We start from the raw sequence: 15011 nt of genomic DNA, 5'->3' as shown, positions 1-15011 counted from the left end.
GACTGAGGATTGAGGATAGAGAATTGAGGATTGAGGATTGAGGATTGAAGATTGAGGATTGGGTATTGAGGATTGAAGATTGAATATTGATGATGGAAGATTGAGGATTGAGGATTAAAGATTGAGGATTGAGTATTGAGGGTTGAAGATTGAAGATTGGGTATTGAGGATTGAGGATTGAGGATTGAAGATTGAAAATTGATGAATGAATATTGATGTTTGAGGTCTGAGGATTGAGGATTGAGGATTGAGAATTGAGGATTGAGGATTGAGGATTGAAGATTGAGGATTGGGTATTGAGGATTGAAGAATCAGGATTGAGGATTGAGGTTTGAGGATTGAGGATTGCAGATTGAGTATTGAGGATTGAATATTGAGGATTGAGGATTGAGGATTGAAGATTGAGGATTGTGGATTGAGGATTGAGCATTGAGGATTGAGAATTGAAGATTGAGTATTGATAATTGAAGATTGGGGATTGAGGATTGAGTACTGAGGATTGAGGATTGAGGATTGAAGATTGAGGATTGGGGATTGAGTATTGACGATTGAGGATTGGGTATTGAGGATTGAAGATTGAGGATTGAGGATTGAGGATTGAGGATTGAGGATTGAGGATTGAGGATTGAGGGTTGACGATTGAGGACGAGGACTGACGGTTGAGGATTGAGGATTGAGGATTGAGGATTGAGGATTGAGGATTGAGGATTGAGGATTGAGTATTGAAGATTGAGTATTGATGCCTGAGGATTGAGGATTGAGGATTGAGGGTTGAGGATTGAGGATTGAGGATTGAAGAATGAGGATTGAGGATTGAGGATTGAGAATTGAGGATTGAGGACCTAGTATTGGAGATTGATTATTGAGGATTGAAGATTGGGGATTGAGGATTGAGGATTGAGGATCTAGGATTGGAGATTGATCATTGAGGATAGAAGTTTGAGGTCTGAGGACTGAGGGTTGAGAATTGAGAATTGAGGATTGAGGATTGAGGATTGAAGATTGAGGATTGGGGACTGAGTGTTGAGGGCTGAGTGATGAGAATTGAAGTTTGTGGATAGTGATTTGAAGATTGCTGGTTGAGTATTGAGTATTGAAAGGTGTGAATTGACGATATTCTATTGAGGATTGAGAATTGACTACTGATTGTTGAGGACTGAGGTCTGGAGATTGAGGATTCAGGATTGTGGATTCAGGATTGAGGTTTGAGGATTGAAGATTGAGTATTGATGATTGAAGATTGAGGATTGAGGATTGAGGGTTGAGGATTGAGGACGGGGACTGACGGTTGAGGATTGAGGTTTGAGGATTGTGGATTGAGGATTGTGGACTGAGGCTGAGGATTGAGGATTGAGCATAGAGGATTGAAGATTGGGGACTGGCGATTGAGGATTGAAGATTGAGGATTAAGGATTGAGGTTTGGGGATTGAGGACCTCGGATTGGAGATTGATTATTGGGGATTGAAGATTGAGGATTGAGGATTGAGGAATGAGAATTGGGAATTTAGGATGAGGTCTTAGGGTTGAGGATTGAGGTTTGAGGATCGAGGGTTGAGGATTGAGGATTGAGGACTGAGGATTGAAGGATGAGGATTGAGGATTGAGGATTGAGGATTGAGGATTGAAGATTGAGGATTGAGGATTGAAGATTGAAGATTGAGTATTGAGGATTGAGGATTGAGGATTGAAGATTGAGGATTGAGGATTGAGGATTGAGGATTGAGGATTGAGGATTGAAGATTGAAAATTGATTATTGAATATTGAGGACTGAGGATTGAGTGTGGTGGATTGAGGACGAGGACTGAGGGTTGAATATTGATGTTTGAGGTCTGAGGATTGAGGTTTAAGGATTGAGAGTTGAGGATTGAGGATTGAGGATTGAAGATTGAGGATTGGGTATTGAGGATTGAAGAATGAGGATTGAGGATTGAGGATTGATGTTTGAGTATTGAGGATTGCAGATTGATTATTAAGGATTGAAGATTGATGATTGAGGATTGAGGATTGAAGATTTAAGATTGAGGATTGAAGATTGAGTGTTGAGGATTGAAGATTGAGGATTGAGGATTGGCGATTGAGGATTGAGTATTGAGGATTGAGTATTGAGGATTGAGGTTTGCGGATTGAGGATTGAAATTGAGTATTGAGGATTGAGGATTGAAGATTGAGGATTGGGTATTGAGGATTGAAGATTGAGGATTGAAGATTGAGTATTGAGGATTGAATATTGAGGATTGAGGATTGAGGATTGAGGATGGAGGATTAGGTCTGAGGGTTGAGGATAGAGGTTTGAGGACTGAGGACTGAGGATAGAAGATTGAGAATTGAGGATTGAGGATTGAGGATTGACGATTGAGGATTTGGTATTGAGGATTGAAGTATGAGGATTGAGGATTGAGGATTGAGTATTGAGGATTGAGGATCGAAGATTGAGGATTGGGTATTGAGGATTGAAGAATGAGGATTGAGGATTGAGGATTGAGGATTGGGGATTGAGCATTGAAGATTGAGTATTGAGGATTGAAGATTGAAGATTGAGTATTGAGGATTGAGAATTGAGGATTGAAGATTGAAGATTCAGGATTGAGGATTGAGGATTGAGGATTGAGGATTGAAGATTGAAAATTGGTGATTGAATGTTGAGGACTGAGGATTGAGTGTTGTGGATTGAGGACGAGGACTGAGGGTTGAATATTGATGTTCGAGGTCTGAGGATTGAGGATTGAGGATTGAGAATTGAGGATTGAGGATTGAGGATTGAAGATTGAGGATTGGGTATTGACGATTGAAGAATGAGGATTGAGAATTGAGGTTTGAGGATTGAGGATTGCAGATTGAGTATTAAGGATTGAATATTGATGATTGAGGATTGAGGATTGAAGATTGAAGATTGAGGATTGAGGATTGAGAACTGAGAATTGAAGATTGAGTATTGAGGATTGAAGATTGAGGACTGAGGATTGAGTACTGGTGATTGAGGATTGAGGATTGAAGATTGAGGATTGGGGATTGAGGGTTGACCATTGAGGATTGAGTATTGAGGATTGAGAATTGAGGATTGAGGATTGAAATTGAGGTTTGAGCATTTAGTATTGAAGATTGAGTATTGATGCCCGAGGATTGAGGATTGAGGACTGAGGATTGAGGATTGAGGATTGAAGATTGAGTATTGGGGATTGAAAATTGAGGATTGAGGATTGAGGATTGAGGATGGAGAATGAGGACTGACGGTTGAGGATTGAGGTTTGAGGATTGAGAATTGAGGATTGAGGACTGAGAATGAGGGCTGAGGGTTGAGGATTGAGGTTTGAGTATAGAATCCTGAGAATTCAGGACATGGTATTGAGCATTGAGAATTGAGGGTTGATGGTTGAGTATTGAGGATTGAGGATTGAGGATTGAGGATTAAGTATTGAAGATTGAGGATTGATGATTGAGTATTGAGGATTGAGGATTGAGGATTGAGGACTGAGGATTGAAGATTGAGTATTGGGGATTGAAAATTGAGGATTGAGGATTGAGAATTGAGGATTGGGGATTGAAGATTGAGTGTTGAGGATTGAAGATTGAGGATTGAGGATTGGCGATTGAGGATTGAGTATTGAGTATTGAGAATTGAGGATTGAGGATTGAGGACTGAGGACTGACGATTGAGTATTGAAGATTGAGGATTTATGACTGAGGATTGAGGATTGAGGATTGAGGATTGAGGATTGAAGGTTGAGTATTGAGGATTGAATATTGAGGATTGTGGACTGAGGATTGAGGATTGAGTACTCAGGATTGACGATTGAGCATTGAAGATTGAGGATTTATGACTGAGGATTGAGGATTAAGGATTGAAGATTAGGGATTGAGGATCTAGGATTGGAGATCGATTATTGAGGATTGAAGATTGAGGATTGAGTATTGAGGATTGAACATTCAGGATTGAGGATTGAGAATTGAGGATTGGGGATTGAAGATTGAGTGTTGAGGATTGAAGATTGAGGATTGAGGATTGGCGATTGAGGATTGAGTATTGAGTATTGAGAATTGAGGATTGAGGATTGAAGATTGATCATTGAGGATTGAAGGTTGAGGATTGAGGATTGAGGATTGACGATTGAGGATTTGGTATTGAGGATTGAAGTATGAGGATTGAGGATTGAGGATTGAGTATTGAGGATTGAGGATCGAAGATTGAGGATTGGGTATTGAGGATTGAAGAATGAGGATTGAGGATTGAGGATTGAGGATTGAGGATTGAAGATTGAGTATTGAGGATTGAAAATTGAGGATTGAGGATTGAGGATTGAGGATTGAGCATTGAAGATTGAGTATTGAGGATTGAAGATTGAAGATTGAGTATTGAGGATTGAGAATTGAGGATTGAAGATTGAAGATTCAGGATTGAGGATTGAGGATTGAGGATTGAGGATTGAAGATTGAAAATTGATGATTGAATGTTGAGGACTAAGGATTGAGTGTTGTGGATTGAGAACGAGGACTGAGGGTTGAATATTGATGTTTGAGGTCTGAGGATTGAGGATTGAGGATTGAGAATTGAGGATTGAGGAATGAGGATTGAAGATTGAGGATTGGGTATTGACGATTGAAGAATGAGGATTGAGCATTGAGGTTTGAGGATTGAGGATTGCAGATTGAGTATTAAGGATTGAATATTGATGATTGAGGATTGAGGATTGAAGATTGAAGATTGAGGATTGAGGATTGAGAACTGAGAATTGAAGATTGAGTATTGAGGATTGAAGATTGAGGACTGAGGATTGAGTACTGGTGATTGAGGATTGAGGATTGAAGATTGAGGATTGGGGATTGAGGATTGACGATTGAGGATTGAGTATTGAGGATTGAGGATTGAGGATTGAGTATTGAGGATTGAAGATTGAGTATTGAGGATTGAAGATTGAGGATTGAGGATTGAGTACTGAGGATTGAGGATTGAGGATTGAGGATTGAAGGTTGAGAATTGAAGATTGAGTATTGAGGACGAAGATTGACGATTGAGGATTGAAGTTTGAGGATTGAGGATTGAGGATTGAGGATTGAGGATTGAGCATTGAAGATTGAGTATTGGGGATTGAGGATTGACGATTGAGGATTGAGTATTGAGGATTGAGTATGGAGTATTGATGATTGAAGATTGAGGATTGAGGATTGAGGGTTGAGGATTGAGGACGAGGACTGACGGTTGAGGATTGAGGATTGAGGATTGAGGATTGAGGATTGAGGATTGAGGTTTGTGGATTGAGTATTGAAGATTGAGTATTGATGCCCGAGGATTGAGGATTGAGGATTGAGGATTGAGGATTGAGGATTGAAGATTGAGTATTGGGGATTGAAGATTGAGGATTGAGGATTGAGGATGGAGAATGAGGACTGACGGTTGAGGATTGAGGTTTGAGGATTGAGGATTGATGAATGAGGACTGAGGATTGAGGATTGAGGATTGAGCATTGAGGATTGAAGATTGAGGACTGGGGATTGAGGATTGAAGATTGAGGATTAAGGATTGAAGATTGGTGATTGAGGATCTAGGATTGGAGATTGATTATTGAGGATTGAAGATTGAGGATTGAGGATTGACGATTGTGAATTGAGAATTGAGTATGAGGACTGAGGGTTGAGGATTGAGGTTTGAGGAATGAGGATTGAGGGTTGAGGATTGAGGATTGAGGATTGAGGATTGAGGATTGAGTATTGAAGATTGAGTATTGATGCCTGAGGATTGCGGATTGAGGATTGAGGATTGAGGATCGAGGATTGAAGATTGAGTATTGAGGATTGAATATTGAGGATTGAAGATTGAGGATTGAGTATTGAGTACTGAGGATTGAGGATTGAGGATTGAGGATTGAAGGTTGAGAATTGAAGATTGAGTATTGAGGACGAAGATTGACGATTGAGGATTGAAGTTTGAGGATTGAGGATTGAGGATTGAGGATTGAGGATTGAGCATTGAAGATTGAGTATTGGGGATTGAGGATTGACGATTGAGGATTGAGTATTGAGGATTGAATGTTGAGTACTGATGATTGAAGATTGAGGATTGAGGATTGAGGGTTGAGGATTGAGGACGAGGACTGACGGTTGAGGATTGAGGATTGAGGATTGAGGATTGAGGATTGAGGATTGAGGATTGAGGATTGAGGATTGAGTATTGAAGATTGAGTATTGATGCCTGAGGATTGAGGATTGAGGATTGAGGATTGAGGATTGAGGATTGAAGATTGAGTATTGGGGATCGAAGATTGAGTATTGAGGATTGAGGATTGAGGATGGAGAATGAGGACTGACGGTTGAGGATTGAGGTTTGAGGATTGAGGATTGATGATTGAGGACTGAGGATTGAGGATTGAGGATTGAGCATTGAGGATTGAAGATTGAGGACTGGGGATTCAGGATTGAAGATTGAGGATTAAGGATTGAAGATTGGGGATTGAGGATCTAGGATTGGAGATTGATTATTGAGGATTGAAGATTGAGGATTGAGGATTGAGGATTGTGAATTGAGAATTGAGTATGAGGACTGAGGGTTGAGGATTGAGGTTTGAGGACTGAGGATTGAAGATTGAAAATTGATGAATGAATATTGATGTTTGAGGTCTGAGGATTGAGGATTGAGGATTGAGAATTGAGGATTGAGGATTGAGGATTGAGGATTGAGTATTGAAGATTGAGTATTGATGCCTCAGGATTGAGGATTGAGGATTGAGGATTGAGGATCGAGGATTGAAGATTGAGTATTGAGGATTGAAGATTGAGGATTGAGGATTGAGGATTGAGGAGGGAGGATTAGGGCTGAGGGTTGAGGATTGAGGTTTGAGGACTGAGGACTGAGGATTGAGGATAGAGAATTGAGGATTGAGGATTGAGGATTGAAGATTGAGGATTGGGTATTGAGGATTGAAGATTGAATATTGATGATGGAAGATTGAGGATTGAGGATTAAAGATTGAGGATTGAGTATTGAGGGTTGAAGATTGAAGATTGGGTATTGAGGATTGAGGATTGAGGATTGAAGATTGAAAATTGATGAATGAATATTGATGTTTGAGGTCTGAGGATTGAGGATTGCGGATTGAGAATTGAGGATTGAGGATTGAGGATTGAAGATTGAGGATTGGGTATTGAGGATTGAAGAATCAGGATTGAGGATTGAGGTTTGAGGATTGAGGATTGCAGATTGAGTATTGAGGATTGAATATTGAGGATTGAGGATTGAGGATTGAAGATTGAGGATTGTGGATTGAGGATTGAGGATTGAGGATTGAGAATTGAAGATTGAGTATTGATAATCGAAGATTGGGGATTGAGGATTGAGTACTGAGGATTGAGGATTGAGGATTGAAGATTGAGGATTGGGGATTGAGTATTGACGATTGAGGATTGGGTATTGAGGATTGAAGATTGAGGATTGAGGATTGAGGATTGAGGATTGAGGATTGAGGATTGAGGATTGAGGATTGAGGATTGAGGATTGAAGAATGAGGATTGAGGATTGAGGATTGAGAATTGAGGATTGAGGACCTAGTATTGGAGATTGATTATTGAGGATTGAAGATTGGGGATTGAGGATTGAGGATTGAGGATCTAGGATTGGAGATTGATCATTGAGGATAGAAGTTTGAGGTCTGAGGACTGAGGGTTGAGGATTGAGAATTGAGGATTGAGGATTGAGGATTGAAGATTGAGGATTGGGGACTGAGTGTTGAGGGCTGAGTGATGAGAATTGAAGTTTGTGGATAGTGATTTGAAGATTGCTGGTTGAGTATTGAGTATTGAAAGGTGTGAATTGACGATATTCTATTGAGGATTGAGAATTGACTACTGATTGTTGAGGACTGATGTCTGGAGATTGAGGATTCAGGATTGTGGATTCAGGATTGAGGTTTGAGGATTGAAGATTGAGTATTGATGATTGAAGATTGAGGATTGAGGATTGAGGGTTGAGGATTGAGGACGAGAACTGACGGTTGAGGATTGAGGTTTGAGGATTGTGGATTGAGGATTGTGGACTGAGGCTGAGGATTGAGGATTGAGCATACAGGATTGAAGATTGGGGACTGGCGATTGAGGATTGAAGATTGAGGATTAAGGATTGAGGATTGGGGATTGAGGACCTAGGATTGGAGATTGATTATTGGGGATTGAAGATTGAGGATTGAGGATTGAGGAATGAGAATTGGGAACTTAGGATGAGGACTGAGGGTTGAGGATTGAGGTTTGAGGATCGAGGGTTGAGGATTGAGGATTGAGGACTGAGGATTGAAGGATGAGGATTGAGGATTGAGGATTGAGGATTGAGGATTGAAGATTGAGTATTGAGGATTGAAGATTGAAGATTGAGTATTGAGGATTGAGGATTGAGGATTGAAGATTGAGGATTGAGGATTGAGGATTGAGGATTGAGGATTGAGGATTGAAGATTGAAAATTGATGATTGAATATTGAGGACTGAGGATTGAGTGTGGTGGATTGAGGACGAGGACTGAGGGTTGAATATTGATGTTTGAGGTCTGAGGATTGAGGTTTGAGGATTGAGAGTTGAGGATTGAGGATTGAGGATTGAAGATTGAGGATTGGGTATTGAGGATTGAAGAATGAGGATTGAGGATTGATGTTTGAGTATTGAGGGATGCAGATTGATTATTAAGGATTGAAGATTGATGATTGAGGATTGAGGATTGAAGATTTAAGATTGAGGATTGAGGATTGAGGATTGAGAATTGAAGATTGTGTATTGAGGATTGAAGATTGAGGACTGAGGATTGTGTACTGAGGATTGAGGATTGAGGATTGAAGATTGAGGATTGGGGATTGAGGATTGACGATTGAGGATTGAGTATTGAGGATTGAGAATTGAGGATTGAGGATTGAAATTGAGGTTTGAGCATTGAGTATTGAAGATTGAGTATTGATGCCTGAGGATTGAGGATTGAGGACTGAGGATTGAGGATTGAGGATTGAAGATTGAGTATTGGGGATTGAAGATTGAGGATTGAGGATTGAGGATTGAGGATTGAGGATGGAGAATGAGGACTGACGGTTGAGGATTGAGGTTTGAGGGTTGAGGATTGAGGATTGAGGACTGAGAATGAGGGCTGAGGGTTGAGGATTGAGGTTTGAGTATAGAATCCTGAGAATTCAGGATATTGTATTGAGCATTGAGAATTGAGGATTGATGGTTGAGTATTGAGGATTGAGGATTGAGGATTGAGGATTGAGTATTGAAGATTGAGGATTGATGATTGAGGATTGAGGATTGAGGATTGAGGATTGAGGATTGAGGATAGAAGATTGAGTATTGAGGATTGAGGATTGAGGATTGATGATTGTGGATTGAGGATTGGGTATTGAGGGTTGACGCTTGAGGTTTGAGGGTTGAGGATGTAGAATTGAAGAGAGAGGCCTGAGTGTTGAGGATTGAGTGTTGAGAATTGATGCTTGAGGTTTGAGATTTGATTATTGAATATTCTGAATTGAGTATTGAACCATGAGAATTCAGGATGTTCTATTGAGTATTGAGAATTGAGGATTGATGGTTGAGTATTGAGGATTGATGGTTGAGGGTTGAGTGTTGAATATTGAGCATTGAGGATTGAGGATTGAGGATTGATGATTGAGGATTGAAGATTGATTATTGATGATTGAAGATTGAGGATTGAGGATTGAGTATTGAGGATGGAGGATTAGGGCAGAGGGTTGAGGATTGAGGTTTGAGGACTGAGGACTGAGGATTGAGGATTGAGAATTGAGGATTCAGGATTGAGGATTGAAGATTGAGGATTGGGTATTGAGAATTGAAGTATGAGGATTGAGGATTGAGGATTGAGGTTTGCGGATTGAGTATCGAAGATTGAGGATTGGGTACTGAGGATTGAAGAATGAGGATTGAGGATTGAGGATTGAGGATTGAGGATTGAAGATTGAGTATTGAGGATTGAAGGTTGAGGATTGAGGATTGAGGATTGAGGATTGAGCATTGAAGATTGAGTATTGAGGATTGAAGATTGAAGATTGAGTATTGAGTATTGAGGATTGAGGATTGAAGATTGAAGATTGAGGATTGAGGATTGAGGATTGAGGATTGAGGATTGAAGATTGAAAATTGATGATTAAATATTGAGGACTGAGGATTGAGTGTTGTGGATTGAGGACGAGGACTGAGGGTTGAATATTGATGTTTGAGGTCTGACGATTGAGGATTGAGGATTGAGGATTGAGTATTGAAGATTGAGGATTGGGGATTGAGGATTGAAGATTGAGGATTGAGGATTGAGGATTGAGAATTGAGGATTGAGGATTGAAATTGAGTATTGAGGTTTGTGGACTGAAGGTTGAGGATTGGGTATTGAGGTTTGAAGATTGAGGATTGAGGATTGAGGATTGTGGATTGAGGATTGAGGATTGAGGACTGAGGATTGAGGATTGAGTATTGAAGATTGAGGATTGATGGTTGAGGATTGAGGATTGAGGATTGAGGATTGAGGATTGAGGGTTGAGGATTGAAGATTGAGTATTGAGGATTGAGGATTGAGGATTGAGGATTGTGGATTGAGGATTGGGTATTGAGGATTGACGATTGAGGATTGAGAATTGAGGATGAGGATTGAGGGTTGAGGATTGATGCTTGAGGTTTGAGATTTGATTATTGAATATTCTGAATTGAGTATTGAACCATGAGAATTCAGGATGTTCTATTGAGTATTGAGAATTGAGGATTGATGGTTGAGTATTGAGGATTGATGGTTGAGGGTTGAGTGTTGAATATTGAGCATTGAGGATTGAGGATTGAGGATTGATGATTGAGGATTGAAGATTGATTATTGATGATTGAAGATTGAGGATTGAGGATTGAGAGTTGAGGATTGAGGACGAGGACTGACGGTTGAGGATTGAGGTTTGAGGATTGAGGATTGAGGATTGAGGATTGAGGACTGAGGCTGAGGATTGAGGATTGAGCATAGAGGATTGAAGATTGAGGACTGGCGATTGAGGATTGAAGATTGAGGATTAAGGATTAAGGATTGGGGATTGAGGATCTAGGATTGGAGATTGATTATTGGGGATTGAAGTTTGAGGTTTGAGGATTGAGGATTGAGAATTGAGAATTGAGGATGAGGACTGAGGGTTGAGGATAGAGGTTTGAGGATCGAGAATTGAGGATTGAGGATTGAAGACTGAGGATTGACGATTGAGTATTGAAGATTGAGGATTTATGACTGAGGATTGAGGATTAAGGATTGAAGATTGGGGATTGAGGATCTAGGATTGGAGATTGATTATTGAGGATTGAAGATTGAGGATTGAGGATTGAGGATTGAGGATTGAGGATTGAAGGTTGAGTATTGAGGATTGAATATTGAGGATTGTGGACTGAGGATTGAGGATTGAGTACTCAGGACTGACGATTGAGTATTGAAGATTGAGGATTTATGACTGAGGATTGAGGATTAAGGATTGAAGATTGGGGATTGAGGATCTAGGATTGGAGATTGATTATTGAGGATTGAAGATTGAGGATTGAGGATTGAGGATTGAGTATTGAGAATTGAGGATGAGGACTGAGGGTTGAGGATTGAGGTTTGAGGAATGAGGATTGAGGGTTGAAGATTGAGGATTGAGGATTGAGTACTGAGGATTGAGGATTGAGGATTGAAGATTGAGGATTGGGGATTGAGGATTGAAGATTGAGGATTGAGGATTGAGGATTGAGAATTGAGGATTGAGGATTGAAATTGAGTATTGAGGTTTGAGTATTGAAGACTGAGGATTGGGTATTGAGGATTGAAGATTGAGGATTGAGGATTGAGGATTGAGGATTGAGGGTTGAGGATTGAGGACTGAGGGTTGAGGATTGAGGATTGAGGACTGAGGATTGAGGATTGAACATTGAGGATTGGGTATTGAGGATTGAAGTATGAGGATTGAGCATTGAGGATTGAGGATTGAGCACTGAGGATTGAGGATTCAGGATTGAAGATTGAGGATTGGGGATTGAGGATTGACGATTGAGGATTGAGTATTGAGGATTGAGGTTTGCGGATTGAGGATTGAAATGGAGTATTGAGGATTGAGGGTTGAAGATTGAGGATTGGGTATTGAGGATTGAAGATTGAGGATTGAAGATTGAGTATTGAGGACTGAATATTGAGGATTGAGGATTGAGGATTGAGGATTGGGGATTGAAGATTGAGTGTTGAGGATTGAAGATTGAGGATTGAGGATTGGCGATTGAGGATTGAGTATTGAGTATTGAGAATTGAGGATTGAGGATTGAGGACTGAGGATTGAGGAATGAGGATTGAGGATTGAGGATTGAGGATTGAAGATTGAGGATTGGGTATTGAGGATTGAAGTATGAGGATTGAGCATTGAGGATTGAGGATTGAGTACTGAGGATTGAGGATTCAGGATTGAAGATTGAGGATTGGGGATTGAGGATTGACGATTGAGGATTGAGTATTGAGGATTGAGGGTTGCGGATTGAGGATTGAAATTGAGTATTGAGGATTGAGGATTGAAGATTGAGGATTGGGTATTGAGGATTGAAGATTGAGGATTGAAGATTGACTATTGAGGATTGAATATTGAGGATTGAGGATTGAGGATTGAGGATGGAGGATTAGGTCTGAGGGTTGAGGATAGAGGTTTGAGGACTGAGGACTGAGGATAGAAGATTGAGAATTGAGGATTGAGGATTGAGGATTGACGATTGTGGATTGGGTATTGAGGATTGAAGTATGAGGATTGAGGATTGAGGATTGAGGATTGAGGGTTGAGGATCGAAGATTGAGGATTGGGTATTGAGGATTGAAGAATGAGGATTGAGGATTGAGGGTTGAGGATTGAGGATTGAAGATTGAGTATTGAGGATTGAAAATTGAGGATTGAGGATTGAGGATTAAGGATTGAGCATTGAAGATTGAGTATTGAGGATTGAAGATTGAAGGTTGAGTATTAAGGATTGAGGATTGAGGATTGAAGATTGAGGATTGAGGATTGAGGATTGAGGATTGAGGATTGAGGATTGAAGATTGAAAATTGATGATTGAATATTGAGGACTGAGGATTGAGTGTTGTGGATTGAGGACGAGGACTGAGGGTTGAATATTGATGTTTGAGGTCTGAGGATTGAGGATTGAGGATTGAGAGTTGAGGATTGAGGATTGAGGATTGAAGATTGAGGATTGGGTATTGAGGATTGAAGAATGAGGATTGAGGATTGAGGTTTGAGGATTGAGGATTGCAGATTGAGTATTAAGGATTGAAGATTGATGATTGAGGATTGAGGATTGAAGATTGAAGATTGAGGATTGAGGATTGAGGATTGAGAATTGAAGATTGAGTATTGAGGATTGAAGATTGAGGACTGAGGATTGAGTACTGAGGATTGAGGATTGAGGATTGAAGATTGAGGATTGGGGATTGAGGATTGACGATTGAGGATTGAGTATTGAGGATTGAGAATTGAGGATTGAGGATTGAAATTGAGGTTTGAGCATTTAGTATTGAAGATTGAGTATTGATGCCTGAGGATTGAGGATTGAGGACTGAGGATTGAGGATTTAGGATTGAAGATTGAGTATTGGGGATTGAAGGTTGAGGATTGAGGATTGAGGATTGAGGATGGAGAATGAGGACTGACGGTTGAGGATTGAGGTTTGAGGATTGAGGATTGAGGATTGAGGATTGAGGACTGAGAATGAGGGCTGAGGGTTGAGGATTGAGGTTTGAGTATAGAATCCTGAGAATTCAGGACATTGTATTGAGCATTGAGAATTGAGGATTGATGGTTGAGTATTGAGGATTGAGGATTGAGGATTGAGGATTGAGTATTGAAGATTGAGAATTGATGATTGAGGATTGAGGATTGAGGATTGAGGATTGAGGATTGAGGATTGAAGATTGAGTATTGAGGATTGAAAATTGAGGATTGAGGATTGAGAATTGAGGATTGGGGATTGAAGATTGAGTGTTGAGGATTGAAGATTGAAGATTGAGTATTGAGGATTGAGGATTGAGGATTGAAGATTGAGGATTGAGGATTGAGGACTGAGGATTGAGTACTGAGGATTGAAGATTGAAAATTGATTAATGAATATTGATGTTTGAGGTCTGAGGATTGAGGATTGAGGATTGACAATTGAGGATTCAGGATTGAGGATTGAAGATTGAGGATTGGGTATTGAGGATTAAAGAATCAGGATTGAGGATTGAGGTTTGAGGATTGAGAATTGCAGATTGAGTATTGAGGATTGAATATTGAGGATTGAGGATTGAGGATTGAAGATTGAGGATTGAGGATTGAGTATTGAGGATTGAGGATTGAGAATTGAAGATTGAGTATTGATAATTGAAGATTGGGGATTGGGGATTGAGTACTGAGGATTGAGGATTGAGGATTGAAGATTGAGGATTGGGGATTGAGTATTGACGATTGAGGATTGAGTATTGAGGATTGAGGGTTGAGGATTGAGGATTGAAATTGAGTATTGAGCATTGAGGATTGAAGATTGAGGATTGGGTATTGAGGATTGAATATTGAGGATTGAGGATTGAGGATTGAGGATTGAGGATTGAGGACTGAGGATTGAGGATTGAGGATTGAGGATTGAGGATTGAGGATTGAGGATTGAGGATTGAGGACTGAGGATTGAGGATTGAGGATTGAGTATTGAAGATTGAGGATTGATGATTGAGGATTGAGGATTGAGGATTGAGTATTGAGGATGGAGGATTAGGGCAGAGGGTTGAGGATTGAGGTTTGAGGACTGAGGACTGAGGATTGAGGATTGAGAATTGAGGATTGAGGATTGAGGATTGAAGATTGAGGATTGGGTATTGAGAATTGAAATATGAGGATTGAGGATTGAGGATTGAGGTTTGAGGATTGAGTATCGAAGATTGAGGATTGGGTACTGAGGATTGAAGAATGAGGATTGAGGATTGAGGATTGAGGATTGAGGATTGAAGATTGAGTATTGAGGATTGAAGGTTGAG

The sequence above is a fragment of the Calliopsis andreniformis genome, unplaced genomic scaffold (genome assembly GCF_051401765.1).
Source record: "Calliopsis andreniformis isolate RMS-2024a unplaced genomic scaffold, iyCalAndr_principal scaffold0052, whole genome shotgun sequence".
NCBI classification, from domain to species: Eukaryota; Metazoa; Arthropoda; class Insecta; order Hymenoptera; family Andrenidae; genus Calliopsis; species Calliopsis andreniformis.
Note: the sequence above shows the minus strand (reverse complement) of the source record.